Genomic DNA, 27,333 nt, shown 5'->3' on the forward strand with positions numbered 1-27,333 from the left:
CTCTGCCCCGACGTCCCAGGGAGAGTCGACCAGGGAGGGGGGCTCTTCTTCTCTGGATGCCCCTGAGGCTCCCACTCACTCTGGAGACTCCTCTGTCCGGTCTGTCCCGGCTGCACAGGCCAGCATCTCTTCCACCTCCCCCAGCCTGTCACCAAAGTAGAGGCAGAGCTGGGAGGGACGCTGGGCACCTTCTAGTCCAACCCTTGCTGCCCACTCCGTCACTACCCAACTCCTGCTTGCCCATCACTCCCAAGACGGGCCCTTCCCCACGATCCCCCCTCAGGAACTCTCTCCTCCCATCACCCTTCAGAACCCTGAAGTCAGCTCCCATGTCCCCCCAGTCTTCTCCGAGCTAAGCAGCCACAGGCAGGCTTTCCACCTGATCCCCAAAGGGAAAGGGCTGAAGGCATGGGGGTGGGGGGAACCCTCTCCGGCTAATCCGTGCCCCCCCCAAACTGACCGCCACCTCCAGGTAAGGTCTGCCCAGGCTAGCGCACAGAAAAACACTCACCTTCCGCTTCAAGCAGTTCTGCTTCTCCTAAGGCAGCCTGAGATGGTTTCCGCTTTATTGGCTGGCCCCTGGCACAGCTAGCTCACCTGCCTTTCACGAAGACCCTCAGACCCTCTTCTGAACATCTGCAGCCTCAACCTGACAAAGTGGGCCATTGAAATTCTTGCCACCTTCTGCTCTCCCACCCCTGAGCACCTCAGCCTACTGCCAAGCAAGGTTAACTGCTCCCATCTGTCTCCTCCTGAGCTGCTGAACTCATCCTCTGATGACTCAGGACATCCCAAATTCACCTTCTCGGAGCTCAGCTGGGCCCTCACTGCGGCAAGGCAGCCCTTTCTATTCCTCTCTAAGGCTTCCCTCCTTCTGTCCCCACAGAGGCCATTCCTGACATCCCGTCTTCCTCCTCTCCTCCATGCCCTGACAAAGAGGGGGCTCTTCTCCTAGCCCAGAGCAGTCCTTCTCGAGGTAGGCTCCATCCCATCAGCCTTCCTTCCCTCTCCTGAAGAAGGCTGCACACACCCTGCTCTTGTCCTCCTTTCTCCCTCCCCTCTCTCCCTCCCCTCCTTCCCTTTCCCTCTTCTTTTCCTTCCTCCCTTTGACACAAATCTTCCATCTTTGCCTCTCCTAAAGCCTCTCTCTCTCACCCCACAGATCCAATCAGTCCGATCCAATCCAATCCAAACACTTGGCCATTTCTACTTCTACACCATCTCTCCCCACCTGAGCTCAGGCCCAACCCTCTAGCCTACATCCCTGCAATAGTCTCCTCCCGGGTCTCCCTGCCTCCATCCCCTCCTCCACACTGCTGCCAGTGCAGATCGGACCACCCTCCGCCCCCCTACCTGGCCCCAACCTACCTCCCCTTCCAGCTTCATTTTCCTCTGCCCTCTGGGATCCATCCAAACCTTCTCGCCCATCTCCCTGTGCATTCTCATCGGCCATCCCACATGCTGGGACCCTCTGCCCTCACCTTGGCTTCTCTCCTCCTTCAGTTCAAGCACTTGTCTGCATGAACCCTCTTCTGCCTCCCAGGGCCCCCCACCACGTCCAGCATAAGACCTCCCCGGTACCAGAAACCCAGCATTCCAGCGTCTGAGAGTGGGAAGGGGCCTCAGTGGCCACCAGTCCTCCCCACGCCTGCAGGAACTCCCACTGCAGTTGCCAGATAAGTGGATGCCCAGCCCATGCTCCAAGGCCACCCTTCCTTCATTTCCAGGCTAACCTGGCCTCCTGCCAGCTTCCCCCGAGGTTCCTGGTTCTGCCCTCTGAGGGCACTCACTGCCCCCTTCACCCTGGAGCCTCTGCCTGGAACATGCTCCCTCTTCCTATTAGGGAAGGGAAGGGAAGAGCGTGGAAAGGTTTGAAGGGAAAGGGGGCCACTCCTCTCACTTTGAAGCCCCACCTACCACTGCGAGGATGCCAGGATGTGCCCAGCAGCTCAGAGGCACGAGAGACCTCGGAATGGTGAAGCACCTCCTACCTGGGCAGAACGGCAGAGCTGGAGCAGGGCTGCTGCCCGGCCGCCCGCTCCCCCCCCCCCAAGTGCCTCGGAGTAGGGACCGGGGGGCCCAGCCCTGCCCCAGGCCCTCGCCACTTCCTCCTGGCCTGGGCCCTGCGGCGCACTTCACTCGGCCCACCATCTCTCAAGGAGACTCCCAAGGCTCCTGGCTCTGCTTGGCCAGCACCATCCCAGCCCAGGGCTCCTGGGACACCTCCTCACTGCTCCTCCCAGAAAGCTCGGCCACAGAGACGGCTCAAAGGACCCATTTGTCTGGAGCCTCCAAACAATGCTCTTCTGTGGCATGGAGCAGCATAAAAACAAGACGTGCCTTTCCCTCTCTGCTCCGGGGCCTCCGGGGCCTCCTGGGCCCGAGGAACATCCCAGCAAGCTCAGTCGGGTCAAAAGAAAGCAGGAGCCGCCGCCATCCAGCCAGAGCCACGGCTGAGTCTTCCTGAGGCTGGCCTCTCCAGACCCCACTCCCGCTTGGCCTCCTCCTCCTCCTCCCGCTCTTCCCTTCCCGAATGGCAGTGCCTGGGCAGAGGGCAGCAAAGGGCCCGTCATAGGAGCTCATCCCCCTCCACACACACTCACCCTCACTCCTGACTACAACTAGCACTGCTATTTTTAGGCCACTGGCCTCCAGCGGGCTGAGCTCCACTGGACCCTGGGGCCCCCTCCCTCTCCCTGCCTTCCCTGGGCCCTCCTAGGACAGGGCAGGCCAGCCCAGGAGACCAGGGGCTGGAAAACTGACCAGGCCCCCAGGAAAGCAGCCGCGGACTCCACTGCAGCCAGACCAGCCAAGCTCCATCTGCGGACAGGCCCTTCCAGGAAGAATGGGAGCCTTCTCCTTCCAGGACTGACCACAGGGGGAGGGGGGAGGCCCCGGCTCCAGGCTCCACTTGGGAGTCACAAGGCTCCGGCAGCAAGAGCAGTCAATGTCTACGGAGCCCTGCTGGGCTCCCACACAAATCAGGATGCTCCATCCGGAAGAGACGATGCAAAGAGAAGCCAAAAACACGAAACTCCAAGAAAGGAGAAATCGCCTCCACCAGGAAGCCACCAGGAGAGAAGCAGATTCCTGCTCACTGCTGTCACCCACAAGCCTCCCCCTGCCCCCCCCCCACTCAGGAATCATGATTATTCAACTGACATTTATAGGATCTTCAAAGGTTGTAAAGTGCTCCAGAGAAGCAATCCCCTCTGGGACTGCCCTATCAAAGAGGGAGCTATGATTATCCTCATTTTAGAGATGAGGAGACTGAGGCTCAGAGAGGTAAAGGGACTTGCCCAAGGTGGCCCGGCTCAGACACATGACATCTGTCAGGGTCCCTTTAAATGGGCTTAGAGTTAGCAGGGCTTGAGTTCAAATCCTGCCTGAGAAACTTGACTCGTTGGGTGACCCTGGGAAAGACACTTACCCCCTGCCTGCCTCAATTCTTCAATCGTGAAGTGGGTAAATAAGAGCACCTGCCTCCTAGGCTTGGGGCAAGGATCAAATGAGATGAGGCTTGTAAAGCTCTTCACAGACCTTCCAGTGCTATAGCAGCAACCCTGGCTATGGTTATTATTGAGCACTAATTATTCTTGTTATCCCTGGAAGACTTCCTCAGCCTGGCAGAGGCTTATTCATTAAATCAAAAAGGAATGATGGGAATGAGACGATTTCAGGAAGAGCTGGCCAGACCGACCTGAACGGAGGCAGAGTGACATCAGCAGAACCAGGAGGGGGTACATGGTAACAGCCTCCACTGATGCTCCCCGAGGGCACAGAGCAAGGCTTTGCTCTAGCTCCCTGCCTCTCTGTCTCCGACTCTCTCCCCCCATCCCTTCGTCCCCATCACACACAGACCAAAAGATAAGATAAAGATAAGACCCCACCATGGAGGGCGTAAGAGGCGAGATGAGGGGCAGAGTGCCCACTAGACATCGAACTCCTCATTCTATCAAACACAATTCACTTCCTATTCCACGTGTAACTGGTTCATACCATGATGGCAAGAGTCCTCCGAGATTCTGGCTCAGGATTTTTAAAAGAAATACTGATTAATCAATGGATATTTAATTAGTAGAGGGGGCCAAGGATGATCTTTTCAAAATCTGGAATCACAGAATGTTAAAGACAGCAGGGATGTCAGAGGACATCTAGTCTGAGGACCTCGTATTTTACTGCTGAGGAGACTGAGGCCATCTTCCTACAAGCTGAGGGCACCAAGACCATCTCCTACAAGATGAGGACACTGAGACCATCTCCTACAAGATGAGGACACTGAGGCCATCTCCTACAAGATGAGGACACCAAGACCATCTCCTGCAAGATGAGAACACCAAGGCCATCTCCTACAAGCTGAGGGCACCAAGACCATCTCCTACAAGATGAGGACACTGAGGCCATCTCCTACAAGCTGAGGGCACCAAGACCATCTCCTACAAGATGAGGACACTGAGGCCATCTCCTACAAGATGAGGGCACCAAGACCATCTCCTACAAGATGAGGACACTGAGGCCATCTCCTGCAAGATGAGAACACCAAGGCCATCTCCTACAAGATGAGGACACCAAGGCCATCTCCTACAAGCTGAGGGCACCAAGACCATCTCCTACAAGATGAGAACACCAAGGCCATCTCCTACAAGATGAGGACACTGAGGCCATCTCCTACAAGATGAGGACACTGAGGCCATCTCCTACAAGATGAGAACACCAAGGCCATCTCCTACAAGATGAGGACACTGAGGCCATCTCCTACAAGATGAGGACACTGAGGCCATCTCCTACAAGATGAGGACACTGAGGCCATCTTCCTACAAGATGAGGACACCAAAACCATCTCCTACAAGAGGCTTTTCCTCATTCATTTATCCAGGCTTATAGCACCCAACCTTGCAATCACCATAAAAGAGGATTCTATAATTAGTCTATGATTTGGGTTGAGATACATGCTTTTTCCTCTCCAATTTGAGTGAGAAATGGAAGGGACCTCCATTATAGCCAGGCTGCATCAGACAAAAGGTAGTCTAATCTGCTTAAAGACCTCCTTGATGGGGGGAAGCCACCCCTCCCGAGATGAATGACTACTTTTTGGACAGTTTGAATTGTCAAGAAGTTTCCTCTACTGGCAAGTCTAAATTCACCTTCCTTTGACCCAAGAACAAGGCTGATCTGCCCTCCACACATCAGCTCTTCCACCAGTCCCTTCAAGCAACTAACCTCAGTCTTCTCTCTGCCAGGCTCACCAGACCTGTTTCCATCCAACAGCCTTTTATGGACCCACGCTGGAGACCCTTCACCCTTCCAGTTGGCCTTCTGTGGACATTCTCCAACTTAGTATTGTCCCCCTTAAACCAGAATACTTGGAATAGAACAAGGCAGAGTAGAGGGGGACTCTCACGTCCCTACTCCAAGAAGCTATACCTTTCTTGACGCAAACCAAGTTTGCCTTCACTTTTCTAGAAGTCTGAATACACAACTGAGTGTATCAAGCTGGGGGTCAACTCCAACCCCTACCCCCACCCTGATCTTTTCCAGACAAACCATTGTCTAATCAGACATCACCCAGTTTACTTGAGGTGATCTCTGAACCCATGTGGAAGACCCTACATTTTTCTCTATTGTGGGTTTCCTCTGCCATCCAATGTTAGCTCTCCCATCATCAACACTATCTCCATGACGTTAATAGAAATGTTAAACAGCATAGGGTCAAGTACGGACCCCTCAGGCAGCCCTCTGAAGACCCCCTCCCTCACTGACCTCCAAGCAAGAACCACTGCCATGTCTGGCTATCCATGTATTCTTGCCCAGTCTACAGCTCTCTCCATCTTCTCCCCACACATCTTGGTTAGAATCTTAGTGTCTTAGAAACCTATATCTATAGTATGTCTTCCTTAAGGCCACTCACTTCCCCTCTGCCTGCCTCGGTCTCCTTCTCTGTAAAATGGAGATAAACCTGCCGCCCAGAGTTGTGTGAGGACCAGAAAAGATATTTGTGAAGCATGTTGCAAACTTGAAGGAGCTAGAGAGACAGGAGCAGCTATTCCTGGGTCACTGCCCCGACCTACCAGTCTGATATTGCCACCAGAAAAGGGCATCGGGTGGATTTGGCCAGAAGACTTCGAGATGGGGTCAACAGCATCCTGGAGAACAGTCTGCTTTGTCTCCCCGCCCTACAGACAGTGGGCACACCTACTGCGGTGTTTGCCAGCTACCTGCTGATATCATTTGCCTAAGTGTTTAAGCAGGCCTCCTTCCACAAGGGAGGTACAGAGACAAGAAATAAACATTTCCTGCCATCAAGGAACTTGGGAGGGGGAGAGAGGGGGAAATGCAGGCAAGCTTAAGTGCAGAAGCCAATAAATGCAAGGTGTGTTGGGAGGGTGGGGAGAAAGTGCTTCTGGACAGGGTGGTGTCAGGAGAAAGCCCACTGGGGAGTCGGCCCTGGGCTCCGGGCCAGGAGTCAGAAAGGAAGAGGCCAAGAGAGCCTTTTTTCCTAGGCACGAGGAACAGGAAGAATTCAGGTATATGGGAGGCCTAGGGGAGGGGAAGGCCTGAAAAGGCACGTTAGAGATGGGAATCAAACAGGGAGAAATGAAAAGGGTTGTCAAGCAATGAGGCTGAATTGAGATTATATAACTGACCATCAGGGCGGCTAGGTGGCTCAGTGGCTAGAGAGCCACAGGCCTGGAGACCAGAGGTCCTGGGTTCAGATCTGATCCCAGACACGTCCTAGCTACGTGACCCTGGGCAAGTCACTCAAGGCCCTTCGCCTAACCCTTCCCACTCTTCTGTATTGATTCTAAGACAGAAAGGAAGGGATTAAAAAAAGATAACTGACCTTCCAAGCTGGGGTTTGACTTCTTCCACAAAATCATTCAGAGTGGGAGTCCTGTGCTGAGCACCGAGGATCCAGAGGGTCCCTCCCTCGAGGAGCCCCCTTCTAATGGGGGGCAGCACCCGGAGGATTTCTTTGCTGCACAGGGACACTAAAGAAGAGAATGGTGGAATGGCTCGTTGGTTACCCAGATTGTACCTGGCTGCTGTCTCGAAGCCCCTCTGGAGAAGGGAGCACCTTCTTGGCCCCAGATAATACAGCTTGGGTTTGACACCAGAAAAAGGGTACTTCCAGGGAGAGCTCTCCAAAGCAAGGTGGGAGAGGCAGTGGGCGTCCCCACAACAGAGCAAGGCTGCCCTACAGGGGCCTCTGGAGAATACGGGTTGGAAGAGATAGAAACCAAAGGGATGGCCAAGCTGACTGAAACAGTTAAACTCAGAACTTTCTCAAAAGCCTCTTTTGGGGGGCAGTGGGCTGGAGGTAGGGAGCAGGGTGAGTGTGTCCCCTCCCTGCCCTCAGGGCTAGGCTAGCTGTCTCCCCAGAGTTGCTACATCTCCTCAAAGTCCACTTGGCAGAAATGAAATAAATTTTCCATTCTGCCTGTGCCAAGGACACATTGTGCACCAAAGGGAGAGCTGGCCCAGCTCCTCCCCCTACCAACACCGCCTCCTCCTCCTCCTCCCCACCCCGCTGCTCCCCAGGAAAGGCCAACTTCCTGCTGCTACCTGCTTCTTGGAGAAGGCGACCCACCCAGGTGGGGTTCTTCCTTGGAAGGTCCCAGTTTCTGACTCAGAGAGCCATGTGGGTCACCAGCCCCTGCCCAGCTACCCAGCTTCGTCTGTCCCAAAGCAGCAGTCTGGAGAAAGCTCTCCAGCCCTAAAGATAGGCACTGGACGTTCCTGGGGCCGCCTGGGCTGGAGAGCTCCCTGACCTTTTACAGAGAACTCAGTCCAGGAGCTGGAGGGAGGGGACTCCTGGCTCCCCTTCTGTTCTTCCCAAGCCTGGAAGGCTTCCACATCACAACTGCTCCAGCAGCCTCCATACAAATCGGTATCAGGGTCAAGACAACTGGCCCATTTGGGGCGAGTGCTGACAGACTTGAGGATCCAGAGAAGAAGGTACCTGAGGCCTTGGCAACAGGAAGGGAAGGACGGGGGGCCTGGAAGGTTTCTCTGATGCCACAAAAGTCAGCATCTCCCTCATGGTCAAAGCCTGTTTTCTGGTCTGGGTTCGACAAGGAGCAAGCCCCAAGCCATGCCCCGGAGCCTATTCATCTCCTCTCCCCATCCCCTTCTCCTCCTCCTAGGATGGAAGCATCTTCTGGGCAGGGGCTATCTGGCTTTCCATCTGGGAATCCCCAGCAGTGTTTGGTACACAGTAAACACTTAATAAATGCTATTTTGTTCACTCCTAAATGTGCAGCTTTCCTCCCATCTCGACAATAATTCTGACCACTAAATAAGCATGTCCTGAGTCTCTACTGTGTGCCAAGGCCTGTGGTGGGTGCTGGGGATAGAAATAGCACTTCAGAAATGACAATACACAGCAGCTGGACTCTGCTCAATTCCTGCCTACACGGGCTGGACTACAGAGTTGTAGACCCCAAAGACCACGGAACCACAGAACCCCTAATGACTGGGGCTCTAGAACTCAGTCCTTGCTGCTACTTGTCTATTCTCAATCCTTGGGCAAGACCCCTCTTCAGACGGGTTTTCCCTTCTGGGAAACCAGAGGAATGCCATAGGCCATCCCCAAGATCTGCTCCAACTCCAAATAGAACCATCTCCATGTCAGATGGATGCAGCGTCTCCACGGAATGCCTCCCAGGTGGAGCCCAGCCTGGAATCAGGAAGACCCAAGTTCATGTGTGGCCTCAGGTACTTACTAGTACCACGATCCTGGGCAAGTCACTGAACCCAGTTTGCCTCAGTTTCCTCATCAGTAAAATGAGCTGGAGAAGGATGTGGCAAACCACCCCAGGATCTTTGCCAAGAAAACCCAAATGGCGGCCTGAAGAGCCAGACATGACAGACACAACTGAACACCATTTTCCCTCCCTGCTCCCCTGCCATCCCTCACACCTCAGCAGTTTTGAAATGGCAGATTCTATGTCTTCAGCCTCTCTCTCACATACATCCTTCCTCATCTCTCTACTCACAAAGGCTGAGCTGAAGCCCCCAACAGCTCTCCCCTGACAATAGCCTCTAGGCAAGCCATCTCCAACCCAGCCTCCATTGAGCAGCCACTCCTAATGTATGCCCAGATTTGACTGTACCACTCCCCTAACCCTGGAGGCATCAACAGGCTCTTCCACTTGCCATTTAAAACTCCCCATTCTCTGCCTCCTACCAGCTGTGCCAGCCTTAGGACATAGGACTGCCCTCCAGCTATCTGGCCATCTTACTGTTCCCCAAACTCAATGTGCCATTTCCGATCTCCCTGCCTTTGCAGAGGCAATCACAGGAGCCTGGAATGCCTTCCTTTTTTATCTCCATCTTTAGAATCTCTAGCTTCCTTCAAGGCTCAGCTCAGCTAATAACGCCACCATGAAGGTCTTCTTGAACCCTGACCTGCCCTCTCCCTCTTTAAACTATTTTGCTTTGACTTATCTGTGGCCTGTAGCATCTCAGACTCAAAACACCCAAACAGAAACCATAAGGTTACCACCAATCTCCTAAACTTCCCTAGAACTATTGGGGCAGCAGCATCTTCCTAAGCCTTTGGGCTCACAACCTAGGAGTCATCCTGCACTCCTCACTCTTTCTCACCCCCCCCCATCCAAGATGGTGCCAAGGCCAATCAATGTCACCTCTGCAATATCTCTCAAATACACCCCTTTCTCTGCTCTGCATCCTAGTGTATTGCAATAGCTTCTGGGAACGTGGGCAGGGGGTCTGCCTGCCTCAGGTCTCTCCCTCCTCCATGGCATCTTGCATTTAGCCACTAAAGTGATTTTCCTAAAATGCAAGTCTAACCCTGTCACCCCTTGCTCAAGAAATCCCAATTCTTCTTCTGGTTGCTGTTGAAACACCCAGGATTTATATGGTGCTTTGAACCTTGCTTAGAGAAGCAAAGGAAAAATAAAGTGGAGGAATTCCATGGGGACTGGAACAACCTCCAGGAAGTGAAGCAGAGTGAAAGGAGCAGAACCATGAGAACATTGTACACAGAGACGGATACACTGTGGTACAATCAAATGTAATGGACTTTTCTACTAGCAGCAATGCAGTGATCCTGCACAACTTGGAGGGATCTACGAGAAAAACCACTATCCATATTCAGAGGAAGAACTGTGGGAGTAGAAACACAGAAGAAAAACAACTGCTTGATTACATGGATTGAGGGGATATGGTTGGGGATGTAGACTCTAAATGAACATCCTAGTGCAAACACCAACAACATGGAAATAGGTTCTGATCCAGGACACAAGTAATTAATTACGTGTCAACTATGGAGGGGTGGGAGTAGGGGAGGGAGGGACAGAATATGATTCTCATGACCAAGGAATGATGTTCTAAATTGACTAAATAAATTTTTTTAAATATACATATTAAAAAATAAAAAAGCTTAGAGCAGGAGAAGATTATCTCTTCCAACCATTCATTTGACAGATCAGGACCAGGGCCCAGAGGTGTGGAGACCTGCCCAAGGCCACAAAGGAAGCCGCACAGGCAAGAGCTGAACTATGGTATGTCCACAAGAGCCCTACCTTTGAAGCTCTGGAGGTCTCCTGGACCTCGGGTGGGTGGGAGGGCAAGTCGCTGCCCTCAGTTCCCTCCTTACTGGGGGGGGGGGGGGGGGGAGGAGGCTGGATCAGGTGATCCCAAAGTCCCCTTCCACCCTTGGAGGTGTCAAGCCTAGGAGTCCAGGCATCACCACACTTGCTCTAAAGTAGATACTTTTCCGGGCTAGTGTGGAAATGTAAACTTCCAGTTCAAGCAGATGGATTCAGAGGGAGGACAGATGGGGGATAGGGCCATGTTTTGCTTGACTACATGTCTGTCACAAGGGCTTTTGTTTTTCTTTCTTTCTTTCTCAGGGAGGGAATAGGAGTCTCAAAACTGATCCTCCTGGTAACTAGTTCACGACACAATTCTGTCCTGTTGTCTGGAATCCCCCTTTGTCTGTTGTTCTCTTCAGGCTTTGTTGAACCCTAACCACTGGCCTCCTCCCTTCCGACTTATGTTGAGCATCCCTGTCTTTTCCTCCTGGACCTTCTCCCTTCTCTTGGTTCTCCTCTTACCCGTCTCACACTCACTCCTTCTGGGACATCTTGGCTAATTTTCCTATCACCTCTGCCCAGATCCTTTTTCATGGAAAGATCCCAAGACTCTGCCCTGGCCCTCTTCTCTCTCAAGACTCTGTCACATGGGGACTTCATCAGCCACCAAGGGTTTAACTATCAGCTCTCTGCATATAACTCCAGACCTCTACATCCAGTTCCAGTCTCTGCCCTGAGCTTCAGTCCTTCATCACCAACTGCCAGTTACAGGCAGTCCAAATCCAAGTAAGCTTGTCAGCTTCCCCATCAGTTTTTGTATTTCATCCTAGAGGCAGAAGGAAACCATGGGAGGCAATGGGGGTTAAGTGGCTTGCCCAGGGACACACAGCTTGGAAGAGGCCCCTTTTGAACCCACTTTCCTCCTCTTGTACAGCTGCTGAAAGCACCACCATCTTCCAGGCATATAACTATCATCGTCTAATCGGTTGCCAAAATGTTGCTCTTTCTGCCTCCATGAGGGGGATGTGACTCCTGATTGCCTGGAGATTTCTGAAAGCAGGAAAGGAGCAACAGAAGGCACTAATGGCGCCAAGAGCTACTGGGGAGGGGGCCACCGCTCTCCCCCAAGCCCTCAAAGAGTCGCCCTCTCCTGGGAGACATCCCCCCCTCCCCAGTCAAGCTGAGATTCCATCTTGGGCCAAACGAATCTGGAGGACTTCCCCAAGGTCTGTTTTACTGCTTGCTTTGGGAAACAGGTTTGCTCCAGATCTGTGACAGACTGTCTGTGTCCTAAGAAACCGTGGAGGGAAGCTAAAATCCCAGGTTCAGCTGTCACTCTCCAGGTTTTGGGAAAAGCACAGCTTTCCCCCAGAGCGGCCAAGGAAAGAAATGAACCCTTCCTCCCCCCCAAAAAAATGTGTACCCAGAATTTAAATATCTGGAGTGTGCTGGATAGAAGGAATTCCAGTCCATTACCTTTCTGGGTGAAGTTCTAAGGAAGAAGACGCTAGACAATGGGGGTCAAATGACTAGTCCAGGGTCACGCAGCTAGGAAGTGTCTGCATCTGAACCCAGGACCTCCTGTCTCCAGGTCTGGCCCTCCCCATCCACTGAGCCACCTAGCCGCCTCCAAAGGTCAGTTATGTAATCCTTGAGAGCACAGGCGGGGGGGCAGTGATTTCCCAGGCACAGCCACGCTCCAGCTCCCCTCAAAAGATGGGGTTTCCACAACCCAAGTTGGGGCCTGTCTATAAGCACCTCGGAAGGCTGCCCGGGGCCAAATTAAATTACAGCTCTCTACCTAGCCAATCAGTCCGGACGCAGTAAGCCCCTACCGTGTGCCAGGCACCATGCGAGGCCCTTGGGATACAAAGAGACCAGACAGGCCTGCCCTGAAGGCACCCCATGGAACTGGATACCTGCTGCGAGCTCTCCGGGCCGAATAGGAGAAACGGGCACAGCGTCCACTGGAGAGGGGAGAGGGCTACCGTTTTCAGAGAGCAGGTGCTTCATGGCTCGGAAATCTGGCCGCAGGCTTATTTATCATCCACGTCATTCCTCTCCACACTGTACATACACCTGAGCCAAGCTGGTCTTCCCAGGGCAGCCTCCTCCGCCCAGGCCTCTGCACTTCCTGTCTGCCCCCAGGCCTGGAACACCCTGGAAGCCCAGGTGTCCTACAGACTTGGCAGGACTGCCACCCCCACAGCAGGCCCAGCCCCCAACTACAGGAAAGGCCTGACGGCCCCCATTGGCCCGGGGCACCCAATGGACTGGACGAGCCCGACAAAGACGGCCCAGCGGTACAAGCAGGTAGATGGTGAGCTGGCTCCAGAGGAGGGGAGGAAGAGGAGGAGGAGGAGGGCGGGCTGCGCCATCTTCAGGACATCACCACCTCCTGAAATGACCCCAAGCTCTACCCCCATCATCTCTCAGCAGAACACAGCAGCATCTTGAGAACTGAACCTGGCCATTATCCCAGAAGGCAAGGATGACAGGAGTCATCAGAGGGGTGTTGGTGAATGTTTAATAAGTGGTTCTCTGGGGGAGCAGCTGGGTGGCTCAGTGGATGGAGAGCCAGACCTAGAGATGGGAGGGCCTAGGTTCAAATCTGGCCTCAGACACTTCCCAGCTGTGTGACCCTGGGCAAGACACTTGACCCCCATTGCCTAACCCTTGCTGCTCTTCTGCCTTGGAGCCAATACACAGTATTGACTCCAAGACGGAAGGTGAAGGTTAAAAATAAATGAATAAATAACTGGCTCTCCGGCAGAAAAAAACATATTCCCAAACACCCTTTCTAGTTCGATCTGCATTATCCGCATTTGCTCCATCAACTTTCTTCAACCTAGGTGATGAACAGTCTATATAACCAAGCAAGCCCTTGTTTTTTGGTACTTGCGGATTGCTCAAGTGTAAATGCTGCCCCAGAAATTTAACAATCAGCTCTCTGGGGCCAGGAGGAGCTGGCTGCAGCACTCCTTGAAGGGGAGCTCTGGGTGCAGCTGGCCAGACAGAGGAGGCGAGCCAGCAGTCACAAACCTAGAACCAAATAGTGGCTCTGGGGGCTCAAGCATGTCGCCTGGGAAAGCACGGGGAAGCCAGCTTGGCCCCTCTCCGGGAGGTCAAGAGGAAGGCCTGCCTGCAGCACCTCATGGGGATGCCCCACAGCAAACCTAGGGGAGGACACAGGATGAGAGTCTCACGGACAAACCATGCTGTATCAGTCACTGCGGGGAGGTCACCCCAAGGGGATCGCAAACCATCTGGTCTGTGAGTCCCAGTTCTGCCACTGACTTGCAGTCTGACCAGGAGAAAGTCTTTTTTGGACCTTGGTTTCTCCATCTGTCAAATGAGGGGATTGGATCATGCTTACTCCTTGGGCCTCAGCATGGGGAGAGGGAATTCATGGGGGACTCATGGTGGTGGGTGAATCACACACAGGGGCCCCTCTGACAAATGGCCCCAGCACGTGCCACTAATAGTTTATTCACCACTAGCACCCAGAAGCCTAGAGGTTCCAAGGCAGGAAGCACTCTGGGCCCAGTCTGTTCTGGATTTAATCCATGGCCTCCCCAGGGAAGTGAGAATAAACACTGGCAAACCCCTCAACCTGCTCTTCACCTTCTCCAAGTCCAGGGCCTGCCCAGGTCTTCAGGCCTCATTCAAGGGTATTCCAGAAGAAAGCAGACATATTATACCCTCAAGGAAGAGGCCCAACCCCAGGGCCTCACTCTCAACCTTCGCTTTGCCAGCTCTGTGGCCACACTCCCCTGGAGGGGCCCCCAGCCACTAAGGGGAAGCCCAACCCTGAGCAGTGTCCCAGAGCCCTGGTTCAGCCCAGGATTCCAGTCCAAGGTCCATCCCCCATCCATCCACTCTTCCTCACTGAAGACCCTCATTAGTAAGCCCCACTCCCCTTTCTATTTCTGGTCCCCCAAAGCTGACTGTCCAAAGGGGCGGCACTTCGGAGGGGCACACATTCCTTGGGCTCTGGGTATCTGGTGATTACTGTGATGTGGGGGGGGCAGGAAATTCTGTATCCCCACGTCAGGGCCTCACATATAATGAGCACTTAGGCAAGCTCCCTGGCTAAATGATTTAACCTTGCCTGCATGCCCAGGACGGCAGAAGATTTACAAATGTTACCAGCTGGGGTACCCAATGGTGAGGGGCTAAGCATGCGCCTGTCTGCCCGCCCTCCCAAACCACCTCTCATAGCAGATGCTAGGCCAATGGATCAGCCCATGGAAAAGTGGGCAAGAGTTTCCACCTTTTCCCCAGCTGGCATGGAAGTGATTCACTGGGGTTCAAGACTGCCAGGGCTCAAGATCGGGTTACCCTCCGACAGGTGGCTGGGACCCACAATGGCAAGAGACATTCAGCAGGCACAGGGACCAGGGCACAGTCACAGGAAGGTGCCAGGGGCTTCAGGCTTGGCTAGACCAGCTAAGTCCATGGCTTCCCTATGGGGCCATTTTGTTGCTATTTCAATTGTGTCCAACTCTCTGGGATCCCATTTGGGGTTTTCTTGACAAAGACATGGAGTACTATGCCATTTCCTTGTCTGGATGATTTTATAGACGAGGAAACTGAGGACAACAGGATGAAGAGTTTTGCCCGAGGTCACCCAACTAGTAAGTATCTGAGGTCAAATTTGAACTCAGGTTCTCCTGACTCCAGGCCCAGCATTCTATCCACTGTGTCACAAAACTGCCCATTTTGGTGTCAACGTTTTGGACTTTGGATGATCCTCTTGGCAGATCACATATTTACAGGAAAAGTTAAACATTAATTTAAAAAAAAAACACAAACCTCTACTTTCTGTGGCTAAAACATGCCCGTCTTCTCTTCTACTGCAAGGAACCGCCTCCTTCTTAAGGTAGAAGAAAGCAGCCAGATGGGTGCCTTATGATGGATCAAGGTTCCCCAAGGAGGGCAGAATCGGCCTCCTGGGAAAGCCGTCCTCCCTTGGCTGCTGCTCAGATTGTCCCCAGGTTGGAATGAGTTTAAGGCTCCAGACCAGCCCAACCCTCCTCCTTGCTACCTCAAGGCCACCTAGATTGAGTCACAGGAGATCATGGCACAGCACTATACCACACAGCTGGAATTCCCTCAGTTTACAGGGACTTTATTCTTAACCTTTTCTCTTTCTGAGAGTCCAAGAAAACTGAATATTCAACCCAACCCATAAGCAAACATGCCTTCTAGGGCCAAACCCAGTGCTCTCGCTGGACTGAGGGTCAGGGAAACCCAAGTTCAAATCCTACCAAACACAATTAGCTAGAAGCTCTGAGCCTGTCACTTCCCTCTTTGTGCCTCAGTTTCTCCCATCATCACATGAAGACTTGATGGTCTCTGAGTTATTATGAAGCTCAAGGCCCCTTTATTCAAGAGGGAACTCACACACCTACTTTAAAATGAGTTCATTTTTGTTTAATTCCCTTAGCAAATAAGGTAAGGATACGATTCATTAGAGAACCACAATGGCAGTCAGCATTTTCATCCATGCCTAGACACAGGGCAGGGTGGAGACAATACCAAGACAGAAGGTGAACCCCTGTACGTGACTGCATTCTGGATGAATGGGCCAAATCTAAGAAGATGAAGTTTAAAGACTGAGCCTCAAGCAACAGGAGTTCAACAAAGATCTGGAGGTTTCAGCGGACTGAATGCTCAAGCTGATGGGCCTTGAAGCCATTTTAAGAGAGGCATGATGCTCAGGACCAGCTACACATATCAGGCCCTGGTCAGGTCATACTTGGAGGGCTATGGACAGTTCTGACCACCTCTTGAAGTCACTGGCACACTGGGGCCAAGCAGGATGGGGAGGGCCAGAAGCCATGCCCTAAAAGCACTAATGAAATGAATTAAATGGCCCAAAATGAAGGAAAGAAATAACCTGGGCTGGGTGGGGGTGGGAGGGGTGGGAGCGAGGAGGGGGAGGGAATATGAGAGTCCCCTTCAAGGACCAGACAGCCTGGGCCCAGGGTGGTAGACCAAGAGTGGTGACGAAGGAGGAGACTGCACAGAAGATGCTTCTGGGGCTGACCAATGGTGAGACATGGCCTCACAGGGAATGGGCCTCCAGGGAGGCACTACCGCCATCATCAAGACTGCTCCCCTCCTCTTGGGTGCCCTGTCTGTGGAAGGAAAGCTTATTTCTTTCTGGCAGAGCTTCTTTGGAGATTCTCCCTCTGGGTGGGGACAGCCCAAGGCCATCAGAGACCTTGAGCTCTGAGGCATTAGCTATTAAAGACCTTGGGCTGTCCCAGGCAGAGGGGGAATCTCCAAAGAAAGAAGGGCCTCCTTCCCCTCCAACCCTCTCAGTGTTCTCCATTATCAGATCCCACACATGGCCCAGTGGCTGCCTAAGATCCCTTCCTGCTCTCCTTCCTAGGAACTGGGCCTGAAGTCAGGAAAACCTACATTCAAATTCTGACTCAGATGCTTAATAGTTGTGTGACCCTGAGTAAGCCACTTACTCTCTGTCTGCCTCCATTTCCTCACTTGTAAAATGGGCATAATAAGAGTACCCCTCTGTTGGGGTTGTTGTAAGGGTCAAACAAGGTATTAGTAAAATGCTCAATTAGCCCAATTCCTGGCACACAGTAGGTACTTAATGAATGCTTGTACCCTTCCCCCCTCCCATATATAAAAACAAGTTATAGGTTGTTTCCTTATTTGGAAAAAGGCTGAGAGGAACCACTCCCCTCCCAAGGAGGTCATGAGAGCCAGAGGAAAGAGCCCTGCCCCTGTCATGGAAGACCTGGGTTCAAATCGTGCCTCGATGCCCAGTCCATGTGTAACCATAGAGAGTCACTGACCCTCTCTGGGTCTCGGTCTCTTCACTGGTCAGATGGGATTTGGACCAGAACATCTCCAAGATCCTTCTGTTCTCTGTGGGCCTCAGTTTCCTCAACAGTAAAATGAGATGGTTCCACTCCATGGTCTCTTAGAGCCCATTCTATTTTGAGAAACTTATCAGTGCCTTGGAGCAAAGTCCCTCCCTGTCCCTGGACCTTAGTTTCCTTCTCTGTAAAATGAGGGAGTTGGCCTAGACAGCCTCTAGGGTCTCTCCTCATTCACTCTAAGTCTTCGCTCTGTGATTTAGGGATTGTCCCAGGTTAGCCTCTGAGGTCTCTCCTAATTCTAGGCCTGAGATCAAGTACTCCTCAATGAGATCTCCTATGCTTCTCCATGTAAGGCTATAGAGGGCTACCCTAGCCCCCTCCTCCTCCATCTTTGTCACTCACAAGTCCCACCTTGACTTACCATCACCTGCTTCCAGAACATACCTATACTTAGTATCAGAGATTAGGTTTGTGTCTCATCTCTCAAGCAGATCAGATGGAGGCTGTGCCTCTCCTCTAGTCCTAGACTGTGTGTTGAGTGAATGAGAGTGAGACTGAGTATCCTGGAATTAAAGGAGCTGAGGAGGGCTTGGTTATCAGCCCAAAGGTTCAGACAGATAAAAAGCTGCTTGTTGTAGGTAAAACATTCTCTGAGCCCATCCTCTTAATCATCCTCACATGCTTTCCAAGGATTCCTTACTGGGAGGCAAAGTCCATCACACTGATCTTCTTACCCTAGGCCCAGAGCAGAAAGCCCCTGCTTTTCTACCAAGGTAGGCCCCAGCAGAACTCACGTGGCCTTCAAGCCCTCAGGGCCACCTCTCCAATCCCCTCACAGGAGGACTTTGGGGAAAGACATTCAGAGCCAGAAAAGTCTTATTGTGAGCCACATAAAGCTGATCAGGAGGGCCCTCACACTGGGACAGGCCACAGGGCTGCATTGGCTGTTCCCATGAAAATGTAAAGCTGGGTGGTCACAATAATAGTAATCAATGCCCCGTGGCCATGGAGGCCTTACCACCAAGTGGTATCTCCTATGATCTTCTCAAGGAAAAAGGAGTCACCTGGCTGGGAAACCAAGGATCCGGAGCAGTCACACAAATCCCTAAGTGGAGGAACCTCTCCCCTAACAAAGTCCAGCAGGATCTCTACTCACACTGCCTCCAGGCTACCAAGATTTCTGGGAAGACCAAACCCTGGGGTTGCTAGAATGGTGATCTGCTTCTGTGGAGGAAAGTTCTCCTAGATGGAAAGTCAGCTTCAGGCCAGCCCCATCCAAATTAAAAGGAACCAAGCCCAAAGGCTCAGTTAGGGGAGAGTTCAATGATTCTAGTTAAGCACTAAAGGCCACACCCTAAATCAGTCTCTCCACAGCCTGGAGCCAGGGCTCCCATCCCAAAAGAGTCAACAGGAGAAAGTTATTCAGGGCAACAAGTCAAGGGGAAAGGAGCATTCTCCCAGGAGGCCATCTGAAAGCCCCCAGCCTCAGTGGTCTCATACTATCAATGGGTTGTCTTCTGACAAGCTTAGGAAAACTATCAGCAGAGTTCTAGGCACAGCCCTGGCACACTCCTGGTGGGGGGGGGGGGGTGTTGTTCAGGAGTTGCCCAGAAGTCAGGTCACAGCTTTCTAGTGAGCTACCTGTGATGGGCACTGAGCAAGGCAATGGGCCTCTGCCCTCCACAAGCTGATGCTCCCTGGGGCTTACACTACTAGGTTAGGAAAGTCAATAGCTAGCATTATGGAGTGCCCAAAGGTTCCCAGATCCCCTCTCTTTTGTGCTCTCATCATGTGGGGATGTTATTTCATTGTCCGTGAAGCAGATGTGGAGAGATCTGTCCAGGATTCCACCACTAATATGCCTCTAGAGTTGGATTTGAATTCAGATCTTGTTTAGGTACAACCCTCTGGGCACTCAAGGCCTAATTAGCAGCCATCTCTCCCCAGCTGTGGGATTTCCTGGCATTCCAGAGGCATAAAAGTCCCCAGAACTTGTGGGACAGAAAGGAGGCCAGTCCTTCCCTCTTCATTAAGAAGGAACCCCGAAGGCAGACACAGGGCAGAGCAGACCTGGAGCCTGAACTCAAACCCTTTTCTGTTGGAGGACCCTGGGCTCTTAGTGTCCCCATCTGCAAAATGGGGATGCTAATAGGCTCCAAGGGGAAGCCTGGCTGAGACCTTGAAAGCATTACCTAAGCTCTTCAGAGGTGAAGGCAGGGGTACCTAAGAAGTCACTAAGAAATGGGAGACATCCCCATTTTACAGATGCAGAAACTGAAGCTGGGACCAGAGCCAGGGTCACCGGGACTACATGGAAGCCAGAATTCGGGGGCTGAGCCCAGTCCCCAGCCCCCTCCCTCAGTTCCCAGATGGGTAGGGACCGGCAGGGAAATTGATCTGCTGCTCAACACCAGCCTCCAACGCCCCAAGTTACTTGTTAATGAGGAATCTCCGGACCCGGTCCAAAGGCTGGGGGCCTCCCCTTGGGGGCGGGCAGCAGCGACGCCCCCTCCCCACCTCCAGCGGGCTGGGTGTCTGTGAGCTCCTGGGCACGTGTGCACCAGTGTGCACCTAGGAGGCCCGCTAGCACCGGCTGGTCTTGACCTCTTCGCCCTGGACAGCTGGGGAAACTGAGGCTGGGCAGGGGCAAGGCTTTAAGCCAAGATCCCCTCGAGAGGACGTGCCCCAGGAAAGCAGTGCCTACCCACCACCCCCTCACCCCGGCACCTCAGTACGCGCGCACACAGACCCACGCACAGAACCCAGGCACAGCGCCGAGAGCCGCAGTGCGTCCTCCGGCCCGGGCCAGAGTGCGGACAGTCTCAGGAGTACAGACCGCCAGTCCCGCTCGCCTCCCGCCTACACTTCCCTGCCTGGGCCGTACCTGAGAGTTCGCTAGACTGCCTGACTCTCTGTGCTGGGGCCAGGAGTCCAGGGCCCCAGGCTCCGCCAGTATGGAGCAGGGCCGGGGTGAGCCGTCCTCCAGCCCCACTCTCCGCCGATCCCAAAGCGTCCAACCACTCCGGGGGCTGCCACTGACGCGCGCCCTCCGTCGGGGGTCACTCCGTCCGCACCTGTGCGGCCGCGGCCGCGGCCGCCCCGCCCCCAGGTCCTCCTCCTTCCAGGCCCCGCCCCTCGGGGTCATCCCCGGAATGTCCTGTGGTTTTGCGGGGCTTTTTCCCAGCTCCTGCCAGAGCTAAGCCCTGGCCAGTGTTCTGTGGGAGCTCTCCCCCCTCCCCCCGCCCCAAAATGGCCCAGCGGACCCGCATCGCCGCGGGGAGTTGGGGGCAAGGCCTTCATTGGGGGTCACAGCCTGGGGGCTGGAGCCAGCGCACCACACCGGGAGCCCAAGGCCCAGAGACGAGCAGCGCCCAGCCCAAGGTCACCTAGCGGCCCGGGGTGGGCAAACTCTGTGCCCGCCTGCCGAGGTTGGCACTCGCCCCTGGGGCCAGCGCGGCTGTGGGCTCGGGGCTCCTGCGTGGGCCCCCTCCTCTCCCCTGCCGCCCCTGCCAGCCTGGCCTGGCTGGCCCCCGCAGGGTGCCCAGGGCAGGTCCGATGCCAGCTCCACGGAGCTTTGACCCTCAGGTAACCCTGAGCATCGAACCCAGCCCTTCTGTCCCAACAGCCTATTGTCTGCGCTCCAGGGAAACCAGTTTGACTTCATTTTTTTCCAGGAGATACAGATTGGGGGGGGGGGGGGGGGGAGCCGGGGCCTCAGGGATCCCTAGGGCCCCTTGGCCATCTTGAGTCAGTGCCCACCCCTCACCCTCCAGGACCACCCTCAGGATGCCTTCTGGGGGCAAGCCAACTGGCAGCATGACCCACCTCCAGCTGGGCATCCTCCAGGCAGGCCCCTAGCCACCAAGGAAGTGGGGCTCACCAAGGTCCTTCCCCCTTGGGCACCCTGGAAGTTCCACATGCTCCTTTTCAACATTCTCATTCCCAGCAATGCGTAGAGTCCGGCGATCACAGGCCAAAGATCCCTCCTTTAACAGCTGAGGAAACTGAGGCAAGAGCAGGGACAAGTCCCCACTCACACTGCTCCTAGGCCTCCAAGTATGCCAGGGCCCCTGACTCCAGACCCACAGCTGCCAGGCTCTGGCCCCCGGGTGCAGGAAGGCCCTCTCCCGCGATTGTTGTGCTTTGACAGGACATGAGGATTACAAATAGCCATGTGGTTATTAGTACTCCCCGCCACAGGTCTGAGTCACTCAGCCACTGGCATCCGTTCGGGCTGCCCAGCTGGGCCCTCCCCTACCCCTGTGGCACTCTCATTACGCAGCACTGGGCTGGCTCTGGGAGGGGAGACCCCAGGCCTCCCCCAAACTCTGGGTGTCGCAGGTGCTGCTTAATAAGAGCATCCTCCCCACGGAGCCTCAAGGGCCCTGGCACGGATGGGTGAGAGTGAGGAAGAGGGGGTAGTAGGTGGCCAGTGCCCATCCCTTCACTTTATATCAGTGAGTGCTGGGGCTTCCAGGCCTGCTTCTCTGCTTCTGTGAGTGCCAAGGCTCTGAAGCACTGCCCTGGCAGGCTCTTCCATCACAGAGGGCATCCTCTGCCTCCGATGCCAGGACAGCCTTGCCCTGTGCACCTTAGATCTTCCCCAAGACTCCAGAGGCTCTGCCTCCACAGAGCTGAGCACAAAATCAGGTGGGCCTTCTTCTAAAAGGTGGCAGTAGCCTCAAGGGTCCCCTTCCTCATCCCACTTCTAGGCAGCCAGGCACTGTGGTGCCCACTGGTGCCTTGATGACTCTAGTTCCTATAACCCTTGCCCTCGCCCAGACTGAGGGGCGAGGAATCATGCAATAAGTCAGTCTGCCAACAAACCAACTATGTGCCAGTCATCTTAGGAAGAAGACCTTTTCAGAGAAACTGAGGCCAGTGCCAAACCCTGGCTCTGCCAAACAGCTCTCCTAGCGCATGCCAGCTGGGGCACTGACATTTTGTGGCTAAAGCATCGTCCCCTTAGGACAGTGACTCACGCCTGGGTCACAGGCCTCCGGAGGAGGTAGCTTTATTTGGGAGGAAGGTCCAGAGGCAGCCAGTGGTGGGCATCCTGACTGACCATCGTGAGCGTGACTGTCCTTAGTCTCAGCCATGCTCTGGGGGAGTCTCTCCTGGAGACTCTGCTGCCAACACTAAAAATGCTCATGGCTGGGGCAACTGTTTCCTGGCCCATCAAATCCAGCAGGAAGGACAGTGTTCATTGGTGAGGCCTGTGCCCTCTCTGGGAGCTCGTTCCTGGCTCCCACCCCTTGACTGAACCCAAGGCAGCTCCGTGTCAGAGTGGGCAGAGTGCCAGACTTAGAGTTAGGTTCAAATCTGGCCTCAGACACTTCCTAGCTATGTGATCCTGGGCAAGTCACTTAATCTGTCTGACTCAATTTTCTCCATTGTCAAATGGGAATAATAGTAGTATCTTCCTCCCAGGTTTGTTGTGATGCTCAAAGGAGATCATGGTGAAGCCCTTAGCATAGTGCTGGGCATGCAATAGGTGCTTAATAAATGCTTGTGGCCTCCCTTCCCTCCTTTAGGGAGGTGGGCACCGGCAGGGAATGCCCCTGATTCTTCCTGCGGGAGCCCATCAATCTTTCCTAAAGCATGACTCCCACCCCCTTTGCACCTCCTCCCTGACCTTCGGGGAATTGAGGCAGAGCTTCTCTAGACGTGGTTGGCTAGCAGAGGGCATCTTCAGGGGCCAGGGATGAAGCCAGAGAGGGGCTCTGGCTTCTCTGAATGGGCAAAGCCAGGACCAAGCCTAGCCCCAGACCCTGTAGGGAATGTGGGAGGGAGAGCCCCGAGGTGCTCCTGCCCTGTGCGAGAGCAAGGTGCCCAGCCTACACCCTCTCCCCAGGTCGAAAACACAGCATCTCAGAGAGTGGCCAAGATCAGAGGGCTGGGGGAGGGCTGGGATGCCAGCCAGGAGTAGAACAATGCCCACTACTGGACAAGCACCCTGCACCCAACATTCAGATCCTCCAGGACCCCTGATGCCCCACAGTGGGCTTTGCCCTAGGTGGTCTCCCTTCTGAAGTGGTCGTGCCCACTCAGCAAGGCAGCCTCTCTCGGCCCCCACTCCTCCCCACCACACATCTCTGACCCAAACACCAAGCACTGGCCTCCCATCACTCCGCCTCCACAGACAGCCTCCACCCAGGCCTCCCTGACCTTTGTGTACCTTCTCGTACCCCCAAAGCAGCATGAGAGAGGAGGCTTAGACTCTGGAGGGGCCTGGGTTCCAATGCTGCCTCGAGCCTAAGCTGCATGGTCCTGGCCGTGTCCCCTACCCTCTTTCTAGGGGCCATCAGACCACAAGGCCTTGACAGAGTCACGTGTGGTAGCTGGGGAGACCACAGAGTGGTCCTTGGTGAGATGTGACTGCCCACTCTATCCCCCTTGCATGACCTCTTTCATTTATGCCCCTTACCTCTGAATTGACATGATTATTATCCCCCCTAGTCTCAAAAGAAATAATGCAAGAGAAAACACCTGTACCCTAATTCCCCAAAACATCACCAAAAGATCAGACCCTGAAGCCCAATCCCAAAAAGACTATCATGGGTTAACTTTTACTTAGGTACATAATTCCCAGCAAAACCACAGCTACAGGCCAAGCCCAAAACTTTCTCATGAAGCCAGCACACAAATCAATCCTAGAGGCCCATACAATAGGTACAGTACAGGTACACTAAGCTTCAATGTGCCTCAGTGACTCAATTACACAAATCAGAAACTCAAACTCCCTAGTAAGCCACATGTGACAAAATCATTTATCTTGTATTCTGCCTGTAATCACAATACAAAAATATAGAATGTTAATCAAGTGATTAATGCATCACTTTTCCAATTATCTCTCTTTGATTTTGTATACCTGCATGCCAAGAATATGGGTATAAAAATAAATCCCAGGCCTGGGACTGTCGGAGCAGCTGAGATGCAAAGCAGTCCCATGGCCTTAATGATTAAGCTGTCTTCCGTTTGTTATTTATTTTGACTGATCGTTCACCACCAGTCAGGAACCCTGGAGTCGTGAGTGAGGCTGGACCCTGACCTCGGCACCCTCTCTCTGATACCCTTTCCTCATCTGTAAAATGGGCAGCCTGAGACTTGCTCTGGCTGCTTGGTTCACACGGCTTGTCCCCTGAACATGGTATTTTATATCTATAACATGCATGTGTGGCTCTGGATGCGGATAGATGATGGGCGATGGATGGACTGATGGACAGATGACAGAAAAGCCAGCCATCATTTGGAGCTGCTCGGCTCTGCTGCTCTGCTTGTTTGTACGATTCCTCACAGCCATCCCAGAGGGCTGGAGCCTGGGGTGGGCACAGGCATCCCAGTGAGACCCCGGAGAGCCTCGGTCCCAGGCCTTCCTCCTTGGGGTCTCCGAGCCGCAGCTCCAAGATCCTTTCTTGAATGGATTATCTTTTATTTTTTAGTTATCCTCCCACAGTTACACAGTTCTGATGATCTCCCTCCATGAGCCGGAGCTGACAAGCCCTTCTGCAGGGTTCTCCATGGGTTATCTAAGACGCCATTAAAAATACAATCAGACCCGTGTTTCCCTCCCAGCACTGGCATGTGGTCCAAGGGAGGCCGCACAGCCTCTGGTCTGGGAGGACCCACATTCTGATCCTTCCTCCCACCCTTCCATGTGACCCGGGCCAAATCCCTGAAGCTCCCGCTCCAGAACAAAGTCCTGTGGTCAGTGGATGGGCATGACCGCAGAGAAGGGCCGTGGGAGTGAAGGGACTGGGCCAAGGTGACACACACACACGGATGAGGGTCAGCCCTGGGTCCTCGCGAGGCTCCTAGATTTCTCCCAGGAAGGCCCCTTGGAGGACATGGGGATATTGTCTTAGTGAGAAGATAGAACTTGTCCCAAATCCCACAGCTGATGAGTGTCTGGGACAGAATTTGACTCCAGACCCTCTAACCCAAGACCCAGGACTCTTCCTCCATCTTCCTCTTACAGACCCAGGGGAGGCCCTTCAAAAGAACAGCCTCTCAGGAGCCTGAGACTTTCCAGGTTTCTCCATTAGGCTAATTACCCTTCACTTGATCTGCCAGTGTAACCAAAGCCTGGGCCTGCCTTCCCAGGCTATTATTCCCAGCCCCAGCATTGACCATCCCTCATCAAATATTCATTTTCTTCCTGTGTTCTCTGGAAGGGCCCTGCTGGTTGTCTGATGGCTCACCCTCCTCTGGGCGATGGGAGGACTCTGCAGGTCCTTCGCTCCGTCCCACAGCCTTGAAGGTGGCCCTGGGCCCAACTGAGGATTTGTGGGGCCTTCTCCCAGTGAGAGCCCACCACAGGGGAGAGGGGGCAGGGCCTCTGAGCTCCCCTGTATCGTCCAGGCCAGCACGTCGGGGTGCCTTCTCCTCCAACACCCTGCCTTTGCCTTTCCTTGTATCCTCAGGGCTTAATATGGTTCCTCTGTCATTTCTTCTCCATTGGAGTCTTAGGCCATTGCCTTCTCCAGCTCATTTTATAGATGAGGCAACTGTGTCTCAGGCCAGTTTTGAACTGAGATGAATCTTCCTGACTCCAGGCCTGGCATTCTATCCACTGGGCCACCCAGATGCCCATCATCGATGTGTACTGATCGACTAATGGACTAGCAGCCAGGGCAAGTCCCCAGCATATCCCATAGGCTATTCCACCATAGGTGATCCCCAGCAATGCCCATTTCCTTCATGCTGGCTCTCCTGTGTGCCAGTCACACCGCCCATGCCCCTCTCTGACTGCCCTGGGTGCCCCTCAATGAGTGCTCCGACATCTGGATCTCCCTGCAGCACCAGAAGCTGGAAGTCGCTCAAGGGCAGTGAAGGCCCTGTGCCATCAAGTCCACATGCATTTAGGAAACACCCACCAGGTTCTGGGGGGAGGGGTGCAGGGGCTGGGGCTGGGGTGGAAAGGAAGAGCAGAACCAGAGCTCATAGACTAATGGGCCAGAGAGGGGCCCAGAAAAATGCTCAGGAACCTTAGAGGGGACAGCACTAGCTGCTGGAAACCCTTCTGGGAGAAGGGACCAAGAAAGGCTTCCTGGATGAGGCAGCATTTAAACGGAGTCTTTAAGGAAACCAAAAGGGGTTCTAAAGGTTAGCGGCTGGGAGGGAGAATCTTCTGGTCAAGGGGAAGCCCCAATACAAATATGTGGAGGTGGGAGATGGAGGGTGTTGTTAGAGGAGCATCAAGTACTCCAGTGTACTTGGAGGTCTTAATTTCTTCCTTCTATTGTAAATAAACCACCATAAATTCCATTCTGACTTGAATATTTCACTGGGATTTAGAATTTAAATCCCTGGCAACCAACTAAATTTATATTCGGTCTCAACCCCTAAATTTTACCCTTAATAGTCTGACTTGGCAGACTTGGCCCTGGAACTCGACCCTGGAGGAGCTCAGCATGAGACCTCAGACTGCTTTCTTTTTAGACCATCATGTGGTGAGATCTAAGGCTGACTCCCCTTTCCCTTGGCTTCCGGAGAGGCTCCTTGGCTGATACCTCTGAACTTCTGCCTGGCTCAGCCCACGCTGGAGCAATTCAATTCCCTTTTCCCTCTCTCATTCTTAATTTCTTCCCTCTATTGTGACTTGGAGTCACAATAATTCCATTCTGACTTGAGTATTTCATTGGGATTTAAAATTTAAATCCCTGACAACAAACTAAATTTATATCCAGTCTCAACCCCTAAATTTTACCCTGGTAACAGTCAGGAATAGGGTCTGAGAAGCCTGGAAAGGGAGGAAGTGGACTGGTTGGGAAGGGCTCTAAATTCTAAGCATAAGATTTTATATTGATCCTTGAGGGAATAGGGAGTCACTGGGATTTATTGAGGAAGGGGATGACAGGATCAGGCCTATAATTTCCTTTTTTGATAATATTTTTCCTAATTAATTTTTAACTTTTCTT

At 53.5% G+C, this 27,333-nt stretch overlaps 1 protein-coding gene across 8 annotated transcripts in view; it reads right to left on the reverse strand.

Moving 5' to 3' along the window:
* Nucleotides 1-20,538, reverse strand: part of MTUS1 (microtubule associated scaffold protein 1) — a 105,303-nt gene extending 84,765 nt beyond the window's left edge. For 3 of the 8 annotated variants that reach the window (XM_056803408.1, XM_056803407.1, XM_056803402.1), the window contains exon 1: nucleotides 20,298-20,527. The gene's annotated coding sequence lies outside the window, so the exon portion shown is untranslated. Of the gene's footprint in view, nucleotides 1-511; nucleotides 1,001-2,763; nucleotides 2,902-6,841; nucleotides 6,990-7,563; nucleotides 8,095-20,297 lie in introns of those variants that run through there. The other 5 variants (XM_056803403.1, XM_056803404.1, XM_056803409.1 and 2 more) reach the window with 5 other exon arrangements.
* Between the last annotated feature and the right edge of the window lie 6,795 nt (nucleotides 20,539-27,333).

Source organism: Monodelphis domestica, chromosome 6 (assembly GCF_027887165.1).
Source record: "Monodelphis domestica isolate mMonDom1 chromosome 6, mMonDom1.pri, whole genome shotgun sequence".
Lineage (NCBI taxonomy): Eukaryota > Metazoa > Chordata > Mammalia > Didelphimorphia > Didelphidae > Monodelphis > Monodelphis domestica.